Consider the following 5,718-nt stretch of genomic DNA (forward strand, 5'->3'; position numbering starts at 1 on the left):
GCACACAATATTGGGCCCATATTGTCTGGTCATTGGCGATACGGGTCCAATACCCAACCCGTCCAACCCGTTTCGCCAAGATTTTCCCCATATTGGCTGAAACTGGGCAATATGGGCTCCATATTGCCCAGTTTCAGCCAATATGGGGAAAATCCTGGCAATATGGGCCCCATATTGCCCACTTTGATCCTACGTACGAACAATCTCTCGAGTTCAGATCTGGAATGCACTTGTGAGCTGACGCCTGAGGAACACTTGTGAACGCCGTCGCATTTTGAAATGCAGTCACAACGAAGACAGGATTCGGTGTCCGTGCGACAAGCATTGCCCGCTTCGTTGAAACCTTCGCACTGCAACAAACGAAAGGAGATGCTCACCGTGAAATCGCATGCACTCGTGTGAGCGGCGCTCACTTCTGGGAGTAGGGTGTGTGTGTGTTTTTTTCGAGTTCGAACTTGGTCAACGAACGCAACGATTTGGACTCTGTACGCACGGTGAATATTTGTCAGACTACTGAATCAGTACGATGTTTCAAATAAATGTGTATTTTGTCAAAAATTTGGCTAGTTGTTCTGGAATACGGAATAACGAGCATCGGGTATGAAAACCAGTAAAAGTAAAAGCTGATGGTAGCCAGCCGGGCCGAAAGGCGAGCCAAACTGAGAGACTCCTGATTGGCCGAATGGTAGGCATCATAGTTCATTTTCATTGGTTGCATGTCCAGTGTTGCCAGAATTATCTCAAACTATAGGCTCTATGGGGAGCGGTGGGAGCCTGGCCAATCGGTCGAGCCGACTGAGAGCAAGCGAGTTGTTTGAGCGTAATCACGCGTCCTACGACTAATGCGCATGCGCGACAGCCCGAACGGACGTTTCATAGGGCTAAAATGTCGCTGGGTGCTGTAATGATAACGAAATTGCGGCAGGTCAAGTAAAAAACACAATGTTTGATAGGAAGGTATGGCTATTCTGTAAAGTTAGGTGATTTCAAGTTGCTGCAAGCAGTGTAAATTGCTCTGGCGTGTGTCCGTCACCGCCACGAAAGTGTTTCGCTGCTTTGTATTCTCTGAGCGGGTTGGAGATTGTTAGTCCACAGAATATTGCGATCCCAATGAAGGCTTCTGAGGGATCTTTGGCATTGGCAGTTCTGTGGGACTGCTTGTGTCCTTCAGCAGGGCGGGCGTAGCACCTGTTCTTCGTTTTGTTTTGTTTTTGTTTGTTTTTTTGGCAATGCCGTGTTTCCATCCGCCGGAAGCTGCCGTTTACGCAATGGTCCAGGGAAAATGGCGGGCGCCCAAACCACGTGATCTCGAGGAGCCACTCACAGCGTCCCCGAGCTGCTGCGCGGGAAAAAAGCTGGGGCCCAGTGCGCATGCGCAGACCGACCTCCTTTCCCAACCTCCTTCCCCTTCTCTCCTCGGGTTTTTTGTCTCTCCTCTCGTCCCCCCTACCCCCCCAGACTCGTCCGTTTGTCTTCGGCGCTTGTTGTCTTGCTGTAGAGCAACGATCATGCTGTCCCGAAGCAGACAATCAAAAAGCAATGGTGTATGACAAATCAACTTTATTTGTCCTCGGGAACTGCCTCGAAAAAGCTACAGTACATATCTTTTTACGTCTTGTAACAGGCTTCACTGGAGCTTTAGGTACTTCGACATCCAAGGGCCGTTCAAAAGCCAATGCTGAGCTATGTGCGTCGTTGTTGCCGATGGTTGCGGGAGAACTAAAACAAAACAAAAAAATACATTGATGATCAGTAACTCTGCACGAAAATCACTGCTATGATAGGCAATCTATCTTGATTTCGTATTTGAACACCAAGGCATTTGTCACGAATGTTTGTAGATCACAGTGAATGAACGGCTGAGACGCGCATGAGGGGCAACTAGCATAACCACACATATTTTGATTAACGGCATATCAGAAACGTACAAGTTACGGCAATGCACTGCATAATGAAACGCCGCTAACGTACCGAGTGACTCGTAAATGCTGTACGTAATACACTTAACGTGATAAACCTGCATTACTTCCTTCAGTCACAAAAAAGTAATCAAACTTGACTTACCGTTCACCTGCAGTACGTCGGAAAGAGTGCAGACTTTCTCTCTGACGATTTCTGCGTCCTTTGGAGGTGCAGGCGGATTCCATGTAATGTTCGTCTTCCCGCTGTTGTGATGATGGGGTGGATGTGCCATTCCGTTCTCACATTAGCAGTTCGCCACAATCTAAATCTAAAGCATTCAAAGCCCTCAAACTACCCCGTAGCGTCTGCGTGCACAACGGTTGCAGTCCAAGAGAACACGCATGGCCGGACAGACGCGATGTCTTCTCTGTCGTTCTTCTTTCTCCTCCGTTCGACTGCTTCCGTTGAGCGGTTCGCGCGTTCGGATGCTCGCTCCTCACTCAAATGACTCTCGCCCAATCAGCGCGAAGGAAACTGACGCCAGTTTTTTAGACCAATGAGCATCCAAATATTTATACATATAATGCGCAGCCAATGAGAGGTCTTCCGAGCTGGCACGCCGGTAGCGACAATATTTTCGAGGCGGTGCGTTTCGCTTTAGAGCCGGCGGCTGGTGTTTCTTTCCTTTTTTTCGTTTTTTTTTATTTTTTGCTGTGACGTGGATCAATTAGATCCGCCGAAATAAAAAAGCAAAAATCAGACAAAAGTAATATCAGTGGTGAATATTATACAGCATAATGCTTTACCATTACACGGACTCCCGTTGGTGTTATCACAGAAATATTGGCGCAAAATGGGCTTGCCAATATGGGCAGCCCATATTGGACCAATATTGGCAATCTTGGCAGCCCATATGGGTCCAATATTGGCGTGCTGCTCGGGCTGTTAGCGCCGACTCAAGATTGTGTCACTTCCCTGCGCCGAGATGACGAGCTCCAAGTAGAACGAAACAGCCGTCCTCGGCTGGGAGTGCATGATCAACTTATAAACATATGCTCGACGTGCAGTGTCAGAGCTAAAGTCACAGGCTAGTTCTCCAGTGGCTTCCAGCCCATTGTGGTGTCGTGGGGAACGAGCAGGCCGACAGCGCCGCAGAAGCAGCACTCTCGTATCGGAAACGGACCAGTATTGTTCTGCTGAGACGAGACCGCCGTTCAATTCTCCGACGCCTAGTGACAGCCCTGGCTTCCCGCCAATGGACAACCGAGACATTCTTCCCCCCTCTATGTTGAGCAGAGTTGATCCAACGTTCGCTTTCCGCATGCCACGAAACACCTCTCATCAAGATGCTGCATTAATCCACCGAATGCGCCTCGATGTGGCCTTTACAGCTCAGTGGCGTTACCGCTTGAGACAAGTTGACTCTCCCACCAGCTGCCACTGTGGTATGCTTGAGGATCCGGAGCATATTCTTCTTCATTGCTCCCACTACCAACCTTCCCGAACCACACTCTCCGAGTCTCTTCGTCAGCTGGACTCTCGCCCTTTCTCCCTATCGAAATTGCTTGGCCCTGGCCTAATCCAGCCCAGCAACGCTCTGCGCTCAAAGCTCTTCTGACATTTCTGGACACCATCGGACTTCGATCGTTATTGTGACGGGGCTCGTTATTTTATTCCCCACATTCCCACCAGCAATGGGGTAGAGTATCGCCTGTGGCGACGAACCTCCCCACTCTCCAAAGCCAAAATAAAGTTGTTGTTGAGATGTTATTCTTGTTAGGTCGCAGGAAAGTGAAAGTCGCGCAGGTGAAATTCAGAAGATAAACATGTCTCTACAGCTTTGCAAACAAACCGTGCGAAATGTATCGCAGCCACCGTTGGATTAGCGCTGTTAGCCGTGTGATATCGATGTTCACAAGATTATCAATGAAGTTACTTCAGATACCTTTATCTAGGGCACAGACAAGACGTTCGCATGTCCTTTGCTAGACAGCAGGTGTCTTAAGTTCGGCAAGAAATATGCGAAGCATCGTGGTTCTAGCTTTGAAATAACAGACGACGGAAATGAGTTTTCATGTTTTACAATGACACCTACGTTGTCCTTGAGCAGAAAAAAAAAAGTTATTCAGATGATTTAACAAAGGGACCTCGTCCGTAAAAGCTTACAATCTCCCGGCAACTCTAATCTGGCATGTGAATAGGACACCTCATGTCTGTCGTGTTCCAGCTAACATACACACACTTCACGTCATGAAACGAATGTCGGTGGGCTAACGTATGGTTTAGTTTGCACAGTATTGCACATCAGTAAAATTGCAGAAAGGTTCTACATGGAGAAATTACAGCAGGCCCAGAACGACCGACTGCCGGATAACTATAGGAAGTAATCCTTGTCTCGCGCGTCCATGGCGCGTGTGTCGGGAAAACGCAGCGCCGCCTGGTTAGTGCAACATGCTTATACCACTCTCCACCTGAGAGACAGAGCAGCTGACAAATAAGGTAAGAGTAGCGACTAGTGATTTCCCCAGAAATTCACTGCTGGGGAAAGGGGGGGGGGGTGCGAAGAACAATCCAGTCACATTTTTCTTTTTTCGCTTCGTTTGCGCAGCCTTCGCTCACCTTGCACCCCAACGCGTGCGCTCACGTGCGAGCGCTGGCCACTTGCCAAAGAGAGGAAAGCATTTGATACCTTCATCACAGCATTCGCCGACCAACGGTGAAAATCTTAGACGAAAAAAGCAGAATATCTCGCTTGATTGAGTTGGGCGCAAATGGTTCTTGATTATCCACATTGAATTTGCGTGTCCGCACGCATTTTTGCTCGTATATACAGGGTGTTTCAAAAAACGTGTCATTCGGACTTGATAAAAAAACGGGGCGACGGAAAAATACGGGGTAAACGGCATTTGTGTGGCAACTGAATTTGCCATCTTTCAAAAATGTTTTCATTTGATTTTAATTAAAATAAATTGAATTTCTTTAATTGAACTTCAAAATTTACCTCAACCTATTTTTTTTTTTTTTTTACAGAATTAGAGAGCCCGTAGCGAACTTAGTCAGATCAACCAAGAAATTCGCTCGATATTGCAAATAGAACTGCCCCAACAAAGTCCCGAAATTGAGGCTTCAGAGTTTCAGGTATTCAACGGCGCACAAAATCAGTCGCACAGACGCGCGGAGAGCCTGACATGCTCCTGCCCCCACGAAGCTTGCACAATTTATCGCCGAACCGGCGTGCAGCACAAGACGTGCCGATAACAAGGCGGTTGACATTGCACCATACGTTGATAAGCGGCAAACAAAAATGATTCCGCCTCTTTTTTCCCGCCCTCTTTTTTTTTTCGACCTTCTATCTTTCATGGGGGCAGGAGCATGTGCTGTTATCTGCGCATCTTTGCGACTGATTTGGTGCGCCGTTGAATTTTTTTGGGCAGTTCCATTTGCAATATCGAGCGGATTTCTTGGTGGATCTGACTAAGTTCGCTACGGGCTCTCAAATTCTGCAAAAAAAAACGTTAGGTTGACTTGAGAAATTTTTGAGTTAAATTAAAGAAATTCAATTTATTTTAATTAAAATCGAATGAAAATATTTTTGCAAGATGGCAAATTCAGTTGCCACACAAATGCTGTTTACCCCGTGTTTTTCCGTCGCCCCGTTTTCTTTATAAAGTCCGAATGACACGTTTTCTGAAACACCCTGTATGCGCGCAATACAGGGTGTCCAGTGAGAAAGTATCATTAAATTCCTAAAAATAGGTTTAACTTCAGAAAATTATGAAACTACCTGGAATACACACACACATACTTTTGCCACAG

At 47.1% G+C, this 5,718-nt stretch overlaps 1 long non-coding RNA gene across 1 annotated transcript; it reads right to left on the reverse strand.

The window, feature by feature from the left end:
- Window positions 1-1,540: 1,540 nt before the first annotated feature.
- LOC135393216 (uncharacterized) lies at window positions 1,541-2,517 on the reverse strand. The gene is made up of 2 exons (XR_010422533.1): window positions 2,065-2,517; window positions 1,541-1,719 (listed from the first exon to the last, which is right to left on the reverse strand). It is a non-coding gene; the product is annotated as an uncharacterized LOC135393216 (long non-coding RNA).
- Between the last annotated feature and the right edge of the window lie 3,201 nt (window positions 2,518-5,718).

Source organism: Ornithodoros turicata, chromosome 4 (genome assembly GCF_037126465.1).
Source record: "Ornithodoros turicata isolate Travis chromosome 4, ASM3712646v1, whole genome shotgun sequence".
Taxonomy (NCBI): domain Eukaryota; kingdom Metazoa; phylum Arthropoda; class Arachnida; order Ixodida; family Argasidae; genus Ornithodoros; species Ornithodoros turicata.